The sequence below is a fragment of the Entelurus aequoreus genome, linkage group LG06 (genome assembly GCF_033978785.1).
Source record: "Entelurus aequoreus isolate RoL-2023_Sb linkage group LG06, RoL_Eaeq_v1.1, whole genome shotgun sequence".
Taxonomy (NCBI): domain Eukaryota; kingdom Metazoa; phylum Chordata; class Actinopteri; order Syngnathiformes; family Syngnathidae; genus Entelurus; species Entelurus aequoreus.
The window spans coordinates 17272137-17292621 of NC_084736.1; the positions used below are offsets into that span (position 1 = coordinate 17272137).

Here is a 20485-nt window from a genome sequence, read left to right on the forward strand (position 1 = left end):
CCAGACAGGAGGTATCCGAGGTCGCCGTCCAAAAAGCCTGTGAGCACCTGCCGGCCATCAGGTTCTCTCATTGCCCTTTCAGCGCTGACAGCTCTGCTTATAGACGTGAAGACAGCAGCCAAACGTCCAACTCCTTCTTGAGGCCATCATTAGCCAACCGGCCCCAAACATGTTAACACTGTGTAGTACTTAACGACTCATTCACCAAGAAAAGAACACTGTTCATTTTGAATGCGGTTACAGAGGATTTTTTTTTTAGTTGCATTCGAAAGATGGCTGCAGTAGCTGAAGTCATAAGACACATTAGTAAGTGTTCCCTTTTCGGAACTCCCATCAGTCCACATCACAAAAGTGTTTGGGGATTAAATGTCTATAGCAGGGGTGTCAAACGTAAGGCCCGAGGGCCGGATCAGGCCCACGAACCAGTTTTATCCAGCCCGCGGGATGAGTTTGCTAAGTATAAAAATGAGCCGAAATATTTGAATGAAAGAAACCACTGTTCTAAATGTGTCCACTAGATGTCGCAATAGCAATTCTTTGTATCTTTGTATATTATGCTAGATATGTAAAAAAAATAAACACATGTTACTGCACCAGTCGAGGAAAATGAGCAAACTACATAAATAACATCCTGTAATTTGATTTTGTTATTATTTTTTATCTTGACAGATTGGAAATTAACACCATTGGGTTGGCTGATGAACATTATGACATAATTTATTCAGTAAGTATAAATAACAACAAATAAAGATAGAATAATAATAACCGCAACATGTAAGTGTAAAAAAACAAAACAACATCATTATGATTTGTACAATTTCAGAATGTGCTTGTTGTATTTTTAAACAAAGAAAACAATCTGAAGTTGTCTTTATTTTTATGTTATCGTGCCGTGATTTTACCAGTCCGGCCCACTTAGGAGTAGATTTCTCTCCATGTGGCCCCTGATCTGAAATGAGTTTGACACCCCTGGTCCATAGCAAAGCAAGAGTGATCATCTTTTGGCCGGTAGATCAAAACACTTTATTTTTAATTTATTTTATGAGCTGTAGAATTCTAGATTTCAACCTTTCGGAATGTTCTGAGTAGGGTTGTCCCGATACCAATATTTTAGTACCGGTACCGGTACCAAAATGTATTTTGATACTTTTATTAATAAGGGGGAGCACAAAAAATGGCATTATTGGCTTTATTTTAACAAAAAATCTGAGGGTATATTAAACATATGTTTCTTATTGCAATCGAAGAACAAGTTTGTCCTTAAATAAAATACTGAACATACAAGACAACTTGTCTTTTAGTAGTAAGTAAGCAAACAAAGGCTCCTAATTTGTCTGTTGACATATGCAGTAACATATTGTGTCATTTCTCATTCTATTATTTTGTCAAAATTATGAGGGACAAGCTGTAAAAATTGATTATTACCCCACTTGTTCATTTACTGTTAATATCTGCTTATTTTCCGTTTCAACATGATCTATCTACACTAATGTAATAATCACTTATTCTTCTGTTTGTTATGGTTTAACAGGGGGAGGTGACGGCAACAGACACCAAGGGAGAAATGTAGCTCTATAGATTTATTATATATATTCACCCTATATATATATATATATATATATATATATATATATATATATATATATATATATATATATATATATATATATATATATATATATATATATAATACTCAAACAGTAGATTATAAACTAAGGAAATGGAGTGTGAACTAGATCCAAAGGTGTATGTGGTGTGTAGCTATGTGTGTGATTAGCTGTAGTGTGTTTTACCTAGTGTTGTTGGATGAGGAAGCAGACAAATCCAAAGAGGGCAAGGCAAAAGGGGTCCAAGATCCGCGAGAGGTCCGTGGGGCAGAGAGAGACGTCAGAGTCCGGGAGCAAGCGAGGAGTCGAGGATCAGGAAGCGCAAGGGAGGCAGGGAAGAGTCCAGAGGGAGAACCAGAGAAAAGTGAGACGCACGGCTCACTTTCAAGACGACGGAGGGTACTGCGGGTACGACACGAGAAAATGCACACTGAAAACAAGGAGGGGAAAACAGAAAGAGAGAGCAAGGTTGCATCAAGCATCAGATCATCGCTTACTGTACACCAACAGAAGATTATATTCCGGCCCGGCATGGCAGCTTGTGCAGGCTTAAGAAGGCAGCTTGATCATTAGAGGCAGGTGCGCTGATTGCCGGTGAATGATTGCAGCTGGCGGCTGCTGCAGGGCGGAGATGCGTGCAGTGCGTCCCTGGATGTGCACGGTAGTGGGCGTGTCCCGAGGTGCGACAAGCAGAGCGCAAGGATGAGGGCGCATTCCAATGCGCCCTGGCCGTGACACTGTTGTTTGGATACTTTACATTAGTTTTGGATGACACCACAAATTTAGGTATCTATCCGATACTTAGTAGATACAGGGTCATACATTGGTCATATTCAAAGTCCTCATGTTTCCAGGGACGTATTTCCTGAGTTTATAAACATAATATGAATTTTAATAAAAGGAACAAAGATTTTGTGACGATAAAAAATATCAATGTAATCCTAGTAGTATTGACTAGATACGCTACTGTACTTGGTATCATTACAAGGGATGTTAGATGTAGATCCACCCATGGCATTTGTTTACATTCAGGGGTGCTAGCTTGCAACACGCTTACTCATAGTGCACGCTATTTAATTTTTTTGCACACACTGTTTAGCACGTGGTATTTGGATCTTAGTAAATCAGTCCAAAAGTGATCGTTTAATCAAGTTCGTAGTTTGCATTTCTTGTTTAGCACGTAGCAATACAGCTACTTTCTGGATCTGCTTATCACTATTCACTTCTAAAACTTGTAGATCATCCTCCTTATATTCAGGCTAAAAAATGTAAGGTCCTGGATCATCGTTTGTCCAAAAGTAGTCGTCGTTGTCTCTCATGAAGTCCACCATGATTAGTAGTGTCGTCGATGTCGAAGGAAATAGCAAACGTTGTGATATGTGTCTGTGAAATCACAAGTTTGGACCCAAGTGTTCTATGTTCGCTAGCAAGGTTATAATGTCAATGCAAGGATCTGCCAATCAAACCAAAAACCAAAAAAAGAAAACTCCTCTGCGACGGCTTCCAAAGTAAGGTCCAAATTACCGACTTCGTTCATCCGACCCGGAAGGTCAGCGCACCTTTGATTACAGAGTCATCACAAGTTTGCTTTGGAACTTTTAGCAGGAAGCATCATGAAGGTCTTTTTTGAGTGGTCCAAATTCTGTGTTTTAATGATTTTTTTTTTTTGCAAAACTGTACATATTTGGGGTTTTAGCGTCAAACTCCTGAATAAATAATATGACTGGCAGTTCATTCATATAAACTCGAGAGTCTACTGTCTTTGAGTCCTCATTGTCATTCTGCGGCAGTGTGCACATGTGCAGATACAAGCACGTAATTGCATCACAGCCCGTGGTCTATAATTGCAATTTAGAACGCAGTCATTACCTCTGCCAGGGAGGGTATGCTGCCTCTACTTGTCTACAATGTGTGATATTCGTTCAAACGATTCCGGGTAGTTCTCAAGCATGTCAAATTTAACTCAGAACATGTCATCTCCCGCCCGATGCCGCCGTACTGGAGCGGTCCTGAAGGTTACTCCTGCCTGCAGGCCTGTGAAAATGTCACAAGGGCCCACTTCATTTTCGTCTGCGTAAATAGACATTTCCCGCCAGAGCAAACCCACTTTCTCCCCCACCCCCATCGCACATCACACTCCTACCTGAAGGTGACTGCGTGGGGGTGCGGGTCATGACGCTCGCGGAGGATGTCTGCCATTGACCTGAGTGTGTTTGAATTCCAACGACTCAAGTTTTTCGACATACGTTTACATAAAACATGGTATGTTTAGTTGGGAACGGAACAAATTCATTATTAATTTAGAAACCCCGTTTTCATATGAGTTGGGAAATTGTGTTAGATGTAAATATAACGGAATACAATGATTTGCAAATCATTTTCAACCCATATTCAGTTGAATATGCTACAAAGACAACATATTTGATGTTCAAACTGATAAACTTTTTTTTTTTTGCAAATAATCATTAACTTTAGAATTTGATGCCAGCAACACGTGACAAAGAAGTTGGGAAAGGTGGCAATAAATACTGATAAAGTTGAGGAATGCTCATCAAACACTTATTTGGAACATCCCGCAGGTGAACAGGCAAATTGGGAACAGGCAAATTGGGAACAGGTGGGTGCCATGATTGGGTATAAAAGTAGATTCCATGAAATGCTCAGTTATTCACAAACAAGGATGGGGCGAGGGTCACCACTTTGTCAACAAATGCGTGAGCAAATTGTTGAACAGTTTAAGAAAAACCTTTCTCAACCAGCTATTGCGAGGAATTTAGGGATTTCACCATCTACGCTCCGTAATATCATCAAAGGGTTCAGAGAATCTGGAGAAATCACTGCACGTAAGCAGCTAAGCCCGTGACCTTCGATCCCTCAGGCTGTACTACATCAACAAGCGACATTAGTGTGTAAAGGATATCACCACATGGGCTCAGGAACACTTCAGAAACCCACTGTCAGTAACTACAGTTGGTCGCTACATCTGTAAGTGCAAGTTAAAACTCTCCTATGCAAGGCGAAAACCGTTTATCAACAACACCCAGAAACGGCGTCGGCTTTGCTGGGCCTGAACTCATCTAAGATGGACTGACACAAAGTGGAAAAGTGTTCTGTGGTCTGACGAGTCCACATTTCAAATTGTTTTTGGAAACTGTGTTAGACGGTTAGTTAGTACGCTCATTCATTTATCAGTTTGTTTGTTTATTAATCAAAAATGTTACTGTCCATTAATTGTAACATCTAACGTTGGTCTCAACAACACTAGGAACTAACTAATTAGTTAGTTGATAGTATTTTACTCTGTCCTCTAAAGACCAGGAACTAACGTGCTAGCTAGCTAATGAACACAACTAGGGGGCTAATACAGTTTGTCTGTTTGTACGCTCGTTTGTTTATTATGAATCATAATGGTCTCGTCCATTATATGTAACATCTTGTCCTCAACGAAGCTAAAAAATAACCTGCTAGCTATGGATGGTCAAACACAACATAACCTCATTTTTAGTTGTTAGTATCTTACTGTTAGAATAATTTTATCTAAGTTATCACAAAAACTTTGTGTTTCAATGAGTTCCCAGCGAGAAGCACAAACATGTCTTTGAACCTACCAAGAAGAAGGCTTGTAAAACTCCACTGTGGGGGAGGGAAGCAACATGAAGGTGTTTCTGTTTCTTTCATGTATTGTAATCAACAGAAATATATTGTCTGACCCAAGAACTACAAAAGCGAAGAGGAAGCAGGACCAGACTCCCCTCCAGGCATCGCTTTTTTTAACTCTTTTGCGACCTCTTTTTTGAACCGACCTTTTCTTTTGAACTGTTTTGTAATCAAAGGCGATGGCTGTTTACGACCCCGTCCCTTTGGAAGCAGCTGTTGCCATGTGGTCAGGGAAGGTCCAAATAAAAGAAGGAGGCGTGCAATCTTTTGGCAGAGCGTGCTGAGACACTGTTCAAGGGTACAGTGCCCATGCGTCTCTCCTCAAATTGAGCCAAATGTAATTCTGTCCCTGTTTAATTCTTTGCTTCTTGTCTTGTTCAATAGATGTCATCAGTGTTTGAACCTGACACTTACGTTGTCCTCCAAAGACCAGGAAGTAACCTGCTAGCAAACTAACAAACACATGTGCAACACTTAATCAGTTATATGGTTGTTGTTTGTGCGTTGGTATAGTACCACGATACTAATGAATCATATTCGGTACTATACCGCCTCTAAAAAGTAGCGGTCCCCACCCCCCAACCCCCGGCGTCGTCACGTTGTGTCATTGTTAGTTTTGCGAGCAGAGGAGCATGTTCGGCAGCGCACAATCACGGAGTACTTACAAGCAGACACAGTGTGTAGACAGAAAAGGGAGAACAGACGGGTTTTGGCTTACAAACTAAAGATAAAGGTGAGGCTATAACACTGAAAACTCCTCAGGAAGAGGTGCTTTAAGACATGGCTAGCTAGCTAGCAGCTAAAGCCAAGCCCAAGTCGGCAGCGTTTTAGCTACTTCTAAATCATTAAACCTGGTCTCCATGGCGACAAATAAAGTACGTTTCTTACAAGTATCATCCCTGCAGGACCAGGAATAGCTAAACATGCTTCACCACACACCGTAGCTCATCGGTGTCAAAATGTAAACAAACGCTATTGGTGGACCTACACCTGACATCCACTGTAATGATACCAAGTACAAGAGTGTATCTAGTCAATACTACTATGATTACATTGATATTTTTTAGCATCACAAAATCTTTTTTCGTTTTTTTTAAAAATTTATATTATGTTTATAAACTCAGGAAATATGTCCCTGGATACATGAGGACTTTGAATATGACCAATGTATCATCCTGTAATGACTTGGTATCGGATTGATACCCAAATTTGTGGTATCATCCAAAACTAATGTAAGGCATCCAAACAACAGAAGAATAAATGATTATTACATTTTAACCGAAGTGTAGATAGAACATGTTGAAAGAGAAAGTAAGCAGATATTAACAGTAAATGAACAACTGGATTAATAATTCATTTTCTACCACTTGTCCTTAATAATGTTGACAAAATAATAGAATGGAAAATGACACAATATGTTACTGCATACATCAGCAGACTAATTAGGAGCCTTTGTTTGTTTACTTACTACTAAAAGACAAATTGTCTTGTATGTTCACTATTTTATTTAATGACAAACATGCAATAATAAATATATGTTTAATGTACCCTAAGATTTTTTTGTGAAAATAAAGCAAATAATGCAATTTTTTGTGGTCCCCTTTATTTAGAAAAGTATCGAAAAGTATCAAAATACATTTTTGTACCGTTACCGGTACCAAAATAGAAATGTTGGCTAACGACAAACAACCTATGTTTGTATAGCGGTATAGCTCGGTTGGTAGAGCGGCCGTGCCAGCAACTTGATGGTTCCAGGTTCGATTCCCGCTTTCCTCATCCTAGTCACTGCCGTTGTGTCCTTGGGCAAGACACTTTACCCACCTGCTCCCAGTGCCACCGACACTGGTTTAAATGTAACTTAGATATTGGGTTTCACTATGTAAAACGCTTTGAGTCACTAGAGAAAAGCGCTATATAAATACAATTCACTTCACTATGTGTAATTTAGTTGATAAAAAAAATCTATTGTCTGTCACTCCTGGCAACTTACAAAACCAGGAAGTAAACAAATAAGTTCATCACTTAGTGAGTGACTTTAAACGTTCATAAGTTGAAGGAACAAATAGAGTGATTTTGTGTATTTTCTACAGGTGGAATCTTACCATTTTACTTACTTTTCCATGTTTCCTCTGTCCAGGCTGGAAGGCAAGTTCACGCCAGGCTGGCTCATTTCCGCCAAGTCCCAGCACCGTCGTCTCCAGCCTGCCCTACGCCGCTTCTCTCCGCTTCCCCTTCAATTTCCTGCGAGACAATGGCTAGGCGCATCAAAGGCCTCGGAATGTAAGAAGAAAAAAAAAAACTAATAAAAAAATCACCTTTAATCTTGCTCCTTTGTACAAGTTGCCGTCTTTCACGTCGGCAAGATTCGTCTTCTAGTGTTTCCGCAAAATTGTGAGCCCGACCCTAATAAAGTTACATCACGTGAGCAAAAGTATTGAGACACAACTTCAAGCCAATCCATCAACAATTAACACGTCCTTAAAACCTTTTTGAAATTTGTAAATACAAACATTTAAAATGTACATTTTTATCAGTACTACCTTTACTCACTATTGACATGTGTATCGCTTGGGACGATTAAGGAAGAAACTCGGCGAGAACCTTCATAAACAAACCTGGTTTACCCTGAAATAGTCCACAGTCTCCACTTTGCTGCAGCAGTGCCCTCAGTCTCCACTTGAATGAGCATGCTTGACAAGATACGATGAATCCAGCATGGTTTTCTCACAAATGCTAAAGTTAGCTTACCATGTGTTTTTATATTTCGCCGTCTCTGCTTTTTGCAGTAGTGCCCTCAGTCTCCTTGTCAGGTTCAAACACTAATGACATCTATTAAACAAGACAAGAAGCAAGGAATTAAACAGAGACAGAATTAAATTTGGCTCAATTGAGGAGAGACGTCCGGACTGTACTCTACAGTTCCCCCACGCTCTGGCGGAAGATTGTACGCCTCCTCTTTTATGGACTTTCCCTGATTACATGGCAACAGCTGTTTCTAAGGTACGGGGGTCGTAAACAGCCATCGCCTTTGGTTACAGAACAGTTCAAAGAAAAGATCTTAAACAGTTAACAGAAAAGGCCGTAAAACAGTTCAAAGAAGAAGGTCCTGCTTCTTCTTCGCTTTGTAGATCTCGGGTCAAGACAATATCTTCCTGTTGATTACAATACATGAAAGAAACAGAACACCTTCATGTTGCTTCCCATCCTACACAGTGGAGTTTTACAAGCCTTCTGCTTGGTAGGATTAAAGACAGTTTTTGTCTGCTCGCCGGGAAATCATCGAAACACAAAGTTTTGTGATAACTTAGATACAATTATTCTGACACTCCTCTTGAATGAACATGCATAGAAGTAGAAACGTCTTATTCTGAATGATGTGTTCAATGCGACTTGGTTTTTGAAGATTCATAAAAATGCTAAGCTTACATTCGACGCTGCCGTGTGTTTTTATAGTCCACAGTCTCCGCTTTGCTGCAGTATTGCCCTCAGTCTCCTATTGCTCTTCTTTGAACTGTTTTACGACCTTTTCTGTGAACTGTTTTAGGACCTTTTCTGTGAACTGTATACAACCTTTTATTTGAACTGTTCTGTAACCAAAGGCGATGGCTGTTTACAACCCCCGTCCCTTAGAAACAGCTGTTGCCATGTAATCAGGGAAAGTCCAAATAAAAGAGGAGGCGTACAATCTTTCGCTGAATTTCCCCCAGGGATCAATAAAGTACTTTCTATTCTATTCTATTGAAAGAGCATGCTGGAGAAAATATGGTGAATCCAGCATTTTTTCCCCAGTTTCCCACAAATGCTAAGGTTCGCTTTCAATTGACGCTTCCAGTCTCTGCTTTGCTGAAGTGGTGCCCTCAGTCTCCTCTTGAATGAGCATCTTGGAGAAAATATGTTGAATGCAGCATTTTTGTTTAGTTTCCCACATATTCTAAGGTTATCTTACTATGGAAGCTGCTGTATTTTATACTCCACAGTCTCTGCTTTGCTCCAGTGTTGCCCTCATGTTCCTCTTGAATTAGCATGCTTGAGAAAATGTTTAATGCAGCATTTTATTTTTTTCAGTTTCACACAAATGTTAAGGTTAGCTTTCAATTGACGCTGCCGTGTTTTTATACTCCAGCCTCTGCTTTGCTGCAGCAGTGCCCTCAGTCTCCCCTTAAATTAGCATGCTTGGGAAAATATGATCAATCCAGTATGTTTTTTTCAGGTTCCCACACATTCTAAGGTTAGCTTAGTATGAAAGCTGCCATTTTAATATACTCCGCAGTCTCCGCTTTGCTGCAATGTTGCCTTAAGTCTCTTAAAATGAGCATGCTTGAGGAAATATGTTGAATCAAGCATGTTTTTTTTTTCAGTTTTCTACAAATGCTAAGGTTAGCTTTCAATGGATGCTGCCATGCTTTTATACTCCCCAGTCTTCGCTTTGCTGCAGTGTTGCCCTCAGTCTCCTCTTGAATGAGCATGCTGGAGAAAATATGTTAAGTCTAGCATGTTTGTTTTTTCAGTTTCCCACCCAATCTATGGTTCGCTTTCAATGGACGCTGCAATGTTTTTATCCACCCCGGTTTCTGCTTTGCTGCAGTGGTGCCCTCAGTATCCTCTTGAATAAATATGCAGAGAAGTAAATACATTGTTGTTGACTGATGAGTTCAATGTGGCATGGTTTTCGCAGATTCCTACAAATGCTAAGGTTAGTTCACCCATATACTCCATTGTGTACCCTTTGATGCAGTGGTGCCCTCAGTCTCCTATAGATAAAATAACTATGAGAGCAGCCATTCTTGTTCAATTTGTCATGGTTTTCGCTGATTCCTACACATTCTAACATTAGCTTGCCATGCTTTGTTTTTATACTCCACAGTCTCTACTTTGCTGCAGCAATGCCCATAGTCTCCTTTGGAATAAAACATGTCGCCTTACTGTGACAGATAAGTGAATATAGTAGACTCAATCCGGCATTGTTGTTCAATTGTGCATGGCTATCGATTTCGCCCTCAAACAAGCTAACATTAGCTTACTCTGTAGCATTAGCCCTGGGTGCTAATTAGTATTATTAGTAGTAGTACTAGTTAGTTGGGTTGGTAGGTAGGCTGCTAGCTAACAAACAGAAAGACAAACAAACAAACACTCCAATATGTCTTACATTTTAAACACAAGCTTACAATGTTGGTCTTTTAGAGATTGGCCTTGGCGATGGTACTTTGTCAGATGCCCTTGCGTCGCTACTTGAGTGACACAACTTGTCCCCGGGGGGCTTTTCTGGATGGGCTGCAGGACATTTTCACAAGGAGGCCGTCCCCTATAATTGGATGTGTCAAAAGGGTCCGCCTGTTAATGTAGTGCTTCAATTTGTCTAACGATGCAGCTTGTGAGCCCGCAGCCCTCCTCTCCATGTATGATCTATGACTCCCATTTCTCATGCCGATGATGAAATACCCCCTGGTGTCATTTCTAAACACTCCACAAGATGGCAGTAGCTGCTATTGAAGCACGTTATTTAGCTCTGATTGCACTTGAAACCAAGGAGGGGCAATTAGGGCTGAAAAACTGTATCTTGATATAAATGTTTTGTATCGGTCGATATCGGTAATTATTGATATTTTTTATGACCTTTCGAAAAATAAGGACCAAGAGAAAAACATATTAAACACTTTCATTTCAAAAAATCCCCTTTGCTATCTGTTAGAATAATTATGTATATATTATCACACAACTCTTATGCTTAAGGGCTGTTGCTATAGTTATTATTAATTGTACTGAAGTGGTATTTTTCTTTGTCTGTGCAAAGCTGGCAATCCAAAAGATTGCAAGCCAGTCTCGTATCAGTGTCTGTGTCCAGGAACGGCCTGCTGATTGCCAAGGCCGAACAACGCCGTGACGCAGACAGAGCAGAGACAAGGCGAGATCACCAGTGTCAACACATTTGCATTTCTTGTATATTATATATATATATATATATTGTGTCTAACTGCAACTGTCGAGATTACCCCTTTCCCTCAGCGACAGCTTCAGTGATGTAACCAGGGACCTCCCAAATACATAGGGGAAGCACGTAGGCTAGACTTTAGAGCCTAGTTTGGATCTGTAACTAGAATACAGCCCAAAAAACGTGTGTCCTCAATTGAGCAAAATTTAACTCTGTCTCTGCATGATTCCTTGCTTCTCGTCTGTTTCATAGATGTCATCAGTGTTTGAACCTGACACTATCAAGGCAGAAAGGAAAGGAAATGTCATCACAAGCATGGAAAACACTCAATGTCAACAAAATGATCAAATCACATTGAACACTTAACAATAACCTCTTTAGATGCTTTTTTACAACACTTCAGATTTTAAAAGGATCAATTAAACATATTTTCAATCCATTTTTTCAACTACGCCCTGAGTCTAAGGAGAACAGGACAGAGATTTCAAGCAGAGTTCATAAGTATTCTATTTGTGCAAGCTAATACATCGTACTTATCATACCAAACAAAGTCTGGCTGGCAAAAAATGTGTCCTAACGGGGCGGGGTCGCAACTTACTGCGAGGTTTGTTTTCCCAGGACGCAAACGGACTATTCCGGACAGGACTTGAAGGTAGGAACATATTTATTTTCTCAATGAATCCTACACAGGACAAAAGAAAAGCGTGCCGTTCACACGAGAAGCTAACGAACAAAAACAACTTAAAGCAGGAAACATAGAAGCTAAACACTTAACATGGACTATGGCATGGAACAAACAAGACTTACTATGGCATGAAACAACTAACACTTACGTGGACACGGCATGAATCGTACAACTAGCAAAAACTTGGGATTGGACATGAAAACGAGCAGCATGAACTAAGCATGAAACAAGCAATCGCATGACACAACCAATGACGCCAGCCGACTGACAGGCAAAGACAGGCTTAAATACTGGTCTCTTGATTAGAGCAGGTGCGTGTCCCGAACACCAGACGCAGGTGAAACTAATAGGTCGCCATGGAAACTAAAACAAACAAGGGTGCACAAAAACAGTAACTCATGGAATCTTAAACTAACAGAAAATAACAAAAAACATGATCCAGACCACAGATCATGACAAGATGTATGACAAAATATCGGTTTAATGTCAACAATCTCCAGCTAACTTAATACATACGTTTTGGCTTTTTGCATCCCTGTGCGGTTTGTTATTGTACTGAATTTTTAATACTTTGTCTTGGCTAATTGGCCAAAAGATTGAACCGAATTCTCTAAGCCAAGGGTGTCACCCGCGAAGAGGTTTAATCCGGCCCGCAAAATGAGTTTGCTAAGTAAAAAAATGAGCTGCAATTTTTTTTAATTTAATAAATTGCTGTTCTAAATGTGTCCACTGGATGTCGCAATAACAATTTCAGTGTAACCCACGTCACGCTGTTTAAAAATGACGTGTCCGCTGACATTTAAGCGCCGCCGCTACTCCAATCAGCGCAGGTGCAAGCAGTCTGCTGCTCCTGTTGTGGCTGGCAGCAGATGGTGGCAGACTTATGCTGTAGCGACGCACTATACCTTTTTTTAATTTTAAAATATCCACTATACTGATAAAATAATGAAACGGTAAGAGGCATTTTATTTTATTTTTAAGGCCAAAAACAGATATTCACTTAGTATTACTTTCTTTAAAACATTTATTCAGTATTTTTTACCTTTGAAAGTTATATGGTTGAAAACGATAATGATGCCAAAAAACATAAAAGAAAGATGGGAAGTCCTCAAAGGTTTATTTGGAAAATGTAATTTTGTTTATAGATTATATGCAATCTGTTGTTGTGTTCCCTAATTTGAGTGTACATAAATGAAGGTGTGTGTTGCTGAGCCCGACCTGGACATAATCTGGACTGTACATAAATGCTTATTTTGAAAATGTAATTTTGTTTATAGATTATATGCAATCTGTTGTGTTCCCTAATTTTCAGTGTACATAAATGAAGGTGTGTGTTGCTGAGCCCGACCTGGACATAATCTGGACTGGACCTGGTTTTAAGAAAGTTAAGGTCCTTTTTAAAAAATTTTAATAAAATAAGATAAATAAATAAACTTTTTCTTGAATAAAAAAGAAAGTAAAACAATATAAAAACAATTACATAAAAAAATAGTAATTAATGAAAATGTTAGTGGACCAACAGCACACACAATCATGTGTGCTTCAAGGACTGTATCCCTTGCAGACTGTATTGTTCTATATTGTAGGAACTAGAAATGTAATAACAGAAAGAAACAACTCATTTTGTGTGAATGAGTGTGAATGAGTGGGGGAGAAAAAAAATAAAGAGGCAAAGACTTAGTCAACACGACCATCATCTTTTTTGTTAAAATTCCGTGCAGCGCTAGCAATTGGTTAACGGCACGATGTGCACTCTGAACTCCATTGTAAAAATGTGTGTTTCTACATTTGTTGCATTTTATTTTATGCTTAAATCTACATTGGTTAAGTTTGTAGTTATGTTATCTTTAATTCGGCTATTATGATGTAATTTGGATAACTAATGTTATTATATTATAATTGTAATATTTGAATGATAATAAATGAATGTGTTGTGGCAGTTGTGGAAATCATGAATGCGGCGGTTTGAGGAAACACTCGGTTGCTTTTCCAAACACGTCTTTAATGCTGAACTGCCAACATGATAAGGCTAAACAGGAAGTGCTTACTGGCTTTGTAAATACACTGAGACAAAGTCTACATTCATTGTGTTCTTCATGGTGTTCTGAAACTGCACCATTTTTTTTTCCCTCAGAATTTTCAGCTAACTTGAATTGTTTTGGCAAGAGGATTATTTGCAGTATGTACATTTTAAGAAATGTACTTGTTCTATTTTTGGCCAAAGTAAGACAAAAAAACAACTATCTAAAGTTATCTTTATTTTTAAGTTAACATGCCATGATTTTACCAGTCCGGCCCGCGTCGGAATATATTTTGGCCCCTGAGGTAAAATGAGTTTGACACCCGTGCCCTAAGGTGACTATTTGGGGTAGCCCCTCTTTCATCTTCTATTAACAGATCCAAAAAGACATTCACTACTTTGTTGGCTAGAAGACTCGTGTTAAATTGGAAGGCTGCGGTGCCACCTTGCCACACCCGCTAGATTAGAGATATTCTTTATTTCCTTAAATTGGAGAAAATGAGGCTGACATTGTACGGTTGTTCTGTCAAGTCTCAGGAAGGATGGGGTTGTTTCCTAAAATATGTAAAAGAGACTGATGTCAAATTGAACCCTGGTGGAAAAGTAATTAAAAGGTAGATAATTGATGAGCCTTTTGTCTGATTTTGTGTATTGTTGGGGACTTCTGTTATGATCCGTTGTCACGTCTTCATTTATGTTGAGTAGCTTTTTATGTTTTAGTCAGTTTCCGTTCTCTGCCCTCTTTCCTTTCGTTTACTTTTGGTTGCCATGGACGCTAATTCTCCACACCTGCCCGTGTTTAGTAATTCTTGTTCCCACCAGCTGTTTTGGTTAATCAGTCCTCTTTATATGTCTCAGTCACCCAGCACAAGTTGCTGGGTCAATGCTGGCTCTCTGCGACATTTACGTTTCACCTCGTTTTCATTAGGCTTGATTGGTTTTTCTTCCTTTAAGACTTTCTCGCTGTTCGCCCTTGGTGACTATTTTGGCTTTTTGGCTCCACGCTTTACTAGTGTCTTGAGTTTTTGTATTTCTGCATCCGAGAGAACACAAGCATCGCAGCAATGTGTCCAGAACGTAAAGCTTCATCTGTACTTGTTTGACTGATGCTTTTTTTAATCTTATTTTATATATACACCGGTAATTCGGGGGGGGGGTTTCTTGTTTGAGGGAGAGAGAGAAAAGAACATTTGACATGTTTTTGATTGTATTTCGGGACTGTATACGTCAAAAATCCAATTAAAAAAAATAAATAAAAAACAACCTCCTAAAAATGAAAGTGCAAAAGTAAGGAATATGTAAGAAATGGTCAATAAGAGAGTTTAAAATGTAAAAAAAAAACCCAATAACTTCCTAAAAATGAAAGTGCAAAAGTAAGGAATGTGTAAGAAATGGTTGATAAGGTATAACAAAATTGTTAAAAATGTTAAAATTAAAAAATTAAAAAAAAAAAAACTTCCTAAAAATGAAAGTGAAATAGTAAGGGATGTGTAAGAAATGGTTGATAAGGTATAACAAAATTGTTAAAAATGTTAAAATAAAAAAATTTAAATAAAAACTTCCTAAAAATGAAAGTGAAATAGTAAGGAATATGTAAGAAATAGTTAATAAGTTTTAACAAAATAGTTTAAAATGTTAAAAAAAAAACAATAACTTTCTTAAAATGAAATTGCAAAAGTAAGGAATATGTAAGAAAAGGTTGATAAGGTATAACAAAATAATTTAAAAATTTAAAAAAATAAAAACAATAACTTCCTAAAAATTAAAGTGCAAAAGTAAGGAATGTGTAAGAAATGGTTGATAAGGTATAACAAAATAGTTAAAAATGTTCAAAAAAATAAAAATAAAAATAACTTCCTAAAAATGAAAGTGAAAAAGTAAGTCATATGTAAGAAATAGTTAATAAGGTTTAACAAAATAGTTTAAAATGTTAAAAAAAAAACAGTAACTTTCTTAAAATGAAAGTGCAAAAGTAAGGAATATGTAAGAGAGGGTTGATAAGGTTTAACAAAATAGTTATGTTTTTTCAAAAAAAGTTTAAAAAAAAACAACTTCCTAAAAATGAAAGTGCAAAAGTAAGGAATATGTAGGAAAGGGTTAATAAGGTTCAACAAAATAGTGAAAATGTAAACATAGATAAACCTGAGAAGAACTATTTTCTGAAGGTTTAGTGCCAGGAAGTTACAGCTGTGCTCTAAAGGGTGAGCGCGGCTAAGGTGGCGTGGTATTACCGGTCTTGGTGGGGACGAGCGCCTTGCATCATTTACAGACCACATTGGTCTGACCATGGTCCGTTTGAAACAAAAAACAAAAAAACGCCATATCGTTGAGGTGACTTTTCCCGTTTTATCCACAATTTTTACTTTCACTTCTCACTCCATGCAAAGAATTAACAGTGAGACAACAAGATGGCGCAACTTAACGTGATAGTTGATACTGTTACCTGATTGGCTGTTAGCGTGTCACTCCCACCGATCAGTGCTCACTTCTTTGTGTTGCTAGGTTACCAGAGAGGGTTCATGCAACCAACCTTGCTTCGCAACTTCCGGGTTCTTCCGACAAAGAAAAATCCAAATGTTTTGTCGAATGCATTTTTATTGATATCGATTACGTGTCTGTCGTAGGGATGATACTCGAAACCGGTTTTCCCGGTTGTTCGATAAGAAAAGAACCGAGTCCTCGGACTCGAATCCCTTTTTGAGAACCGGTACCCGTTATCGAGACCACTATAGTAAAGAAAAAGAGTTGGTTCTTTATTCGAATCCCTCGGAACGAATCCCATCCCGACCAGAAATGCCCCTTGAGACATCACAAGAAATGGCGTCACGTAGCTCAGTCATTAGGCGCAGATAGGGAAAGCAGGAAAAACAATGGAATAATAAAGTTCAAAACAAAAGGTATAATCCAATGAATAACTTTACTGAGAGATTTGAGCAGGGTACAAACACATGACGAACATTTTTACGACCAACCGGAAACATAGCAACCAGGCTAGCAACGCACCTCCTTTACGGCAGCTGTCACAACGTTCTTAAAGCAACCGCAGCACATACATATATATACAACATATATGACATCTCCCTTTTTCAACTTTTGTTTTTCTTTCCTTGTAAACAAAACAAAATCACACTGTATATGTGTTGTCTGTCTAATTATAAATAATGCAGACGAGGCGTGTTGGCTGAGTTCTTGACGTTTACTTTCACGGGTGACGACATGCAACAACACTTTTCGGGGCTACCGCGCATGCTCGTCACTCCCGTTGCATGCTGTGTAGTGTAGTTGTTATATTCCCTAGCTCATAACATCACATCTTTCCCCCTATAAAGAAAGATTTTAACTCAATAAAGTGTATTTCTTTTTTTAGCTTTAACTTTTCATTTTTTAGCATTGTAACCACATTTGCAAACAACTTTTCTCTTCATAGAATTTTCTTTCAATAAAGAAATAAAGTGCAAAAATGTCAAAGCATCATAACAAACAGTTATGTCAAATAGCAGCAGAAGTGCACTTTTTGGAGAGCTGTATTATTTTCAGTTTTGTGCCCAAGGGACTGATTTTATTTAACACTATAGTATTATTTATACACATATAGTGATCACAGAGACAGGTTGTTTTTGTGTTACTGTATATATTTGTTTTTCTGAAAAATCCCATTTAATATACTTTGGGTAACAACAGTCAATATTTATTTTTTTTATTTTATTTTTTTAGGGGGGTAACAGTCAATATTTATTTATTTATTAGATTTTATTTTTTTCTTATATAATAAAAGTGAGCTTTTGTTAAACCAAATATTGTGTGTTTTTTTCCATATACAACAACCTATCTGGACTCGATAAGAGAATCGATAAGTAATCGGTTCGATAAGAGGATTCGATAATAGGCTCGAACTCGATAATTTCTTATCAAACATCATCCCTAGTCTGTCGCGATATGTTGATATTGTTTTATCGGCCAGCCCTACAGCTCAGTGGTTAGAGTGTCCGCCCTGAGATCGGTAGGTCGTGAGTTCAAACCCCGGCCGAGTCAGACCAAAGACTATAAAAATGGGACCCATTACCATCAGCATCGAGGGTTGGAATTGGGGGTTAAATCACCAAAATGATTCCCGAGCACGGCCACCACTGCTGCTCACTGCTCCCCTCACCTCCCGGGGGGTGGAACAAGGGGATGGGTCAAATGCAGAGGGTAATTTCACCACACCTAGTGTAGGTGTGACTATCAGTGGTACTTTAACTTTACTTGAAACTGTTGCTTCTCACCATTTGGTACAAAACTGACCTTTTTTACTGTTCTTGACAGTGGCCTCATCAGCGCTAATATTGACCGAGCAGTTTGTGCCTTGTTAATCCTTGCCACTTTCTCGTTATTTCATTCTAAAAAAAAAACTAAAAAAAAACTTGTTTTAGATCATCCTGAGAACCGACGTCGTCCTCTGCGGTGGACATCATTTTCCTAAATGTGCAATACTGATTAAAGGCAGAGACCAAAAGCGAAAGGTCCACCGCAAAGGACGCTGCTTCCAATTGTACAACGTTAAAATGTGACTTCAAACATCAACTGGATGATTAATAAAGGCTTTTGTTGAAGCTGGAACAGATGATTTGGTGGTCCCTTCATTTGCTGGAGGAGAAATAGCTTTTAGTGGCACCGCACAGACTGATGCTGTTGATGCGTGCATGAACATGTACATGATGCACACACGCGCGCACACACACACACACACACACACACACACACACACACACACACACACACACACACACACACACACACACACACACACACACACACACACAGCTAATTGCAATCAGCAAGCACCGCATGTGGAAAAAGGAAATAATCAGCGTTGGTTAGAGACGCTGTGAGTCAGATCACAGTCAATCATACTCCTTTCCTCAAACCAAGTCAGGCAAGGCTTTTTTTGTGTGTGATTACTGCATGTGTGTGTGTGTTAACCTTCATCACGAGAATGTGATCTTAGATTCTGTTTGCAGATTTGATGCCCCTCTCATGGTGTTTGAGGTTCATAAGCTGGACTGAAAGAGAGAAAAGAAAACCCCATTATTGATCCAATCATGCATCGTAATTAATATTACACATCAGCTTCACAAAGGCTGCCAAATGTCATCAAATATCAGTATTATTTCTCTCCAATGACAGTTTTAAATGTTACACGGATTAAATACGTGCGAATACTGCGTATATTTCATGTGCAATGACCGCGCTGACGTCATCAATAATAGTTTGAATTATACATCATTTAAAAATGTTTTTTTATGTTTTCATATTTCAGTTGCCATGAGTCCAATGAGGACATTGCCTCACTAAGAGTGCCCTCTAGTGGCCCACAAAGGAAAGACACTCAAACAGCAGCAAGCGTTAAAGGGGCACTCTTTTGTTTTGTTTTTGTATATCCATCCATCCATTTTCTACCGCTTGTCCCTTTTTGGGGTTGTGGGGGGTGCCGGAGCCTATCTCAGCTGCATTCGGGCGGAAGGCGGGGTACACCCTGGACAAGTCGCCACCTCATCACAGGGCCAACACAGATAGACAACATTCACACTCACATTCACACTCTCGGGTCAATTTACACTACCGTTCAAAAGTTTGGGGTCACATTGAAATGTCCTTATTTTTGAAGGAAAAGCACTGTACTTTTCAATGAAGATAACTTTAAACTAGTCTTAACTTTAAAGAAATACACTCTATACATTGCTAATGTGGTAAATGACTATTCTAGCTGCAAATGTCTGGTTTTTGGTGCAATATCTACTTAGGTGCATAGTGTCACATAGGGGGTGCAGTTTGCTGCGGTTCGTTCTCTCAACGCAACAATGGACGGCTCCGGGCGACAGCGTGAAGGTAGGCTTTGGTTTATTAAACGTAAATAATCCAAACTACCAAAATGCAGGCAAAACAACAAAAAAAAGGCAAGCGTGCCTAAAACACATGAAGCTAATTTCTTAGCATGGACTAGGACATAGAATAATCAACACTTACGTGGCATAGGTGTGACGTAAAAAGAATGACTCCACACAGAGTGACCGGAAAAGGCAGAACTAAATAGAGTCTCTGATGAGTAACAGGTGCGCGTGCAGGGCAGGTGAAAAATCAAGTAACCATGGTGACCAAACAAACTCACAGGTGCACAAGCAATAGCACAAGAAGTCCAAAACTAACAGAAAACACAAAAACATGATCCGGACCACATAGAGGCCCATGTCCAGCAACTATCACTCCAGTGTTCTAATGGTACAATGTGTTTGCTCATTGGCTGAGAAGGCTAATTGATGATTAGAAAACCCTTGTGCAATCATGTCCACACATCTGAAAACAGTTTAGCTTGTTACAGAAGCTACAAAACTGACCTTCCTTTGAGCAGATTGAGTTTCTGGAGCATCACATTTGTGGGGTCAATTAAACGCTCAAAATGGCCAGAAAAAGAGAACTTTCATCTGAAACTCGACAGTCTATTCTTGTTCTTAGAAATTAAGGCTATTCCACAAAATTGTTTGGGTGACCCCAAACTTTTGAACGGTAGTGTATATCATTTACAATCATTATGTGAGACAAGAACACAT

General features: G+C 38.9%; 1 long non-coding RNA gene across 1 annotated transcript; it reads right to left on the reverse strand.

Annotated features, from left to right (window-relative positions):
• Positions 1 to 1706: 1706 nt before the first annotated feature.
• LOC133651463 (uncharacterized) lies at positions 1707 to 20343 on the reverse strand. The gene is made up of 6 exons (XR_009826414.1): positions 19905 to 20343; positions 18861 to 18940; positions 7580 to 7667; positions 7379 to 7505; positions 2105 to 2344; positions 1707 to 2009 (listed from the first exon to the last, which is right to left on the reverse strand). It is a non-coding gene; the product is annotated as an uncharacterized LOC133651463 (long non-coding RNA).
• Positions 20344 to 20485: the final 142 nt, after the last annotated feature.